Source organism: Chrysochloris asiatica, unplaced genomic scaffold (assembly GCF_000296735.1).
Source record: "Chrysochloris asiatica unplaced genomic scaffold, ChrAsi1.0 scaffold00389, whole genome shotgun sequence".
Classification (NCBI taxonomy): Eukaryota; Metazoa; Chordata; class Mammalia; order Afrosoricida; family Chrysochloridae; genus Chrysochloris; species Chrysochloris asiatica.
In genome coordinates this window covers 1,184,157-1,187,337 of record NW_006408907.1, presented here as the reverse complement: position 1 = coordinate 1,187,337, position 3,181 = coordinate 1,184,157, and positions in this window count along the sequence as shown.

Here is a 3,181-nt window from a genome sequence, read left to right as displayed (position 1 = left end):
ATATATATATATCTCCCTGGGTGAACAAATGGCTAACCAAAAGATTGGCAGTTCAAATCCACCCAGAGGCAACACCCAAAAGGTTGGCAGTTTAAATTTACCCAGCAGTGACTCAAAAGAAAGCCCTGGCTAGCTACTTCTAAAGGGTAACAGAAAACCCTATGGAGCACATACAGTTTTACTCTGACACACATGAGTCAGAATCAACGCAACAGAAACTAGTTTTTTGTTTTGTTTTTTTAAAGCAGTATTTATGCATATCACAGAAATATTGTATTTTAACCATTTTAAGTGTGTCATTAATTGCATTCACTGTGCTGTGCACTCATCACATTCGTTTATTTCCAAAAGTTTTGCATCACTGGAAACAGAAACTCAGTACCGTTAAGTTAAACAATAGTTCCCTATTCCACCCTATTCCCAGACCCTGGCAACCACTATTAATCACAGCCTATTATCAACAGATATTTCACATAAGGGGGAATCCTAAAACTTGTGTCCTTTTGTGATTCACTTATTACATTCAGCATAATGACCACATTTATTGCCATGAAAATGCAGAACCTCCCTGCCCATCCCATGGCTAGAAAACCTTATTCCATTAATTCTAAAAGACATAGTCCTCTAGTAGTATCTCTGACTTTGAGATTCATTCTTAAAGGCAATGGCTTTCTCTTTCCTCTTACTGGTGTTTTCATTGATTTAAAACTGTGTTAACCCCTATACTTAGGGCTGACCAACTTCCTAAGGTAACTTCCTTTGGTGGGTACATTGGTGGATGTCGGTGGCGCAAACACTAGAGCTGGGGGCATGGAGATCCTTCCATTGGTCTTGGCAGGCCATGATCACCTTCCAGGCTCCCTTTAGCACTCTCTGCTGTTCTTAGCTCTGCGGTTCGGGAGCCCTGGGCCTTCAAATCTCAGGGAATCACACTTCTGAGCAGTCAAGAGACACTTCTAAGATGTCTCAAAGACTTCAGGGCTGATCACACTGGGCTAAGGCTGAGTCAAGGACCCCTGAAGGAGAAACATGTGGCACTGTGGGTTAATGAGCCAGACTGCACAGTCGGTTTGAACTGCAAGGTCAGTGGTTCAGGGTCACCAGGTACGCCTTGGAAACCCTATACAGGGTCTCTATGGGTCAGGACCAACTCAATGGTAATGAACAACAATAACAATGGCCCCTCATGGAGTCCTGGTGTGGCTTTGTATGATAACCACTGGACTGATAACTGCGAGGTCAGTGGTTCAAACCCACCAGCTGTTCCTTGGAAACCTCACACAGGGCCACTATGAGTCAGAACTGACTCAATGGCACTTAACAATGGTCCCTCATCAGTCCTGGATAGGATAAACACTGGACCAATGACCAGTGTTTAGTGGTTCAAACCCCTCAGCTGCTATAAGTCACTATTAATCAGAACTGACTCGATGACACTTAACAACAACAGTATACCTCACTATAGAGTCCTGGTGTGGGGGCTGTAGGATAAGCACTACTACAAGGTTGGCGGTTCAAACTCACCAGCTACTCCTAGGAAACCCTATACAGGGTCTCCATGGGTTGGAACCAACTGGATGGCACTAAGCAACAACAAAAATACATTGGTATGTTAATCAGACTATATCACCTTGCACAGAGGCAAAAAAGTGTAGATGGGAGAAGATCCATGCCATATCATATGAGGATCACCAAGGAAATAAGGAACAGAAGCTAACAAGAGACAAAGACCTTCCCGCAGAGCTGACAGAGAAAGAAAGCCTTTCCCATGAGCTGGTGCCCTGAATTCATACTTCTAGCCTCCTAAACTGAGAGAAAATCAATTTATACCTGTCAAAGTCATCCACTTGTGGTATTTTTGTTATAGCATCCCTGTAAAACTAAGACTTCTACTTAACCAGGAAGATCACAGAAAAATTGATGCATTTGAGTTGTGGTGTTGAAGAAGAATATTGAAGATATAGAGGACTGCCAGAAGAAGAGTGTTGGAAGAAGGACAGCCACTTACTTACAGACTCCTTAGAAGTCAAGATGACAAGACTTTGTCTCTCATACTTTGGACATATTATTAGGAAGGTCCAGTTCCTAGAGAAGGGCATCATACTTGGTAAAGTAGAGGGTCGATGAAAAAGAGAAAGACCCCCAACAAGATGGGTTGGCACAGTGGAAGCAGCAGTGGGCTCAAATGTAACAACAATCATGAGTATTGCACAGTATCAAACAGAGTTGTGTTCTGTTGTGCTCAGAGTCGCTATGAGTCAGAACCAATTCAATGGCACCTAACAACAAAAACAAAAAAACTATAGCTATAAGAAATAACAAAAAGCTTGAGTTTCAGGATTAACAAATTTTGACATGCTTCAGCATCTTTTTTTTTTTATTTATTTAAGGTTTTTATGGTGGATTGAGTGTAAGTTTACAGGGCATATCATCAGTTTTACATTCAACAAATCATATACCTGGTTTCATTACACTGATTATAATCCCCTCCATGTACCATCAGGTAACAACAGTGCTTCTCTATCCACTTTAGCATTTTAAAAAAACACACAAGCAAAAAAAACCATGCAGGCATTTATAATAATTTACGTCTCCAAAGGACACATTCTGCAAGTCTGCTCCTGGCCACCAGTTCTTAGTCCTTCTCTTCTTAGTCCATGAATCTAGAGTCCTCAGCCACTCCCCCTCTCCATGCCCCCATCTCTGCCTCCATCTCTGGCGCTGTTGCTTCTCTGGAAAAGGTCCCACGTTCTGCTTGTGCGTTCATCTCTTGATGGTCCTAGGGTCCTCTGTTTCTGGACTGTAAGATTAACCACTCCCCTTTTTTGGTTACAAAATTTCTACCTTTACAATTGTGACAGTCGCGATTAGTCAGGATAACAGTTATTCACTATTGAATCTTACGAATCTTATCCCCATCTCTTTTCACTAGAACCATCTAGGCAAGATGACAGCTATTCAGTGGGGACTCTATCTTCCCCCCATACTCTTAAACTAAACTCCCTCTTGAAACCTTGTAAGCCTGTCACTTCGTGCCTTTATTGCCCCCTCATTTTAGATAGCCAGTGTCTAAGTTGCCCATCCCTATCTACCCTGTGTACAGAGCGGATAGCATTGATACTTGATTTGAAGACTCTTTCCCTCTCTGTTGGTATTTAGAGTAACTACCGCTCTGAGTATG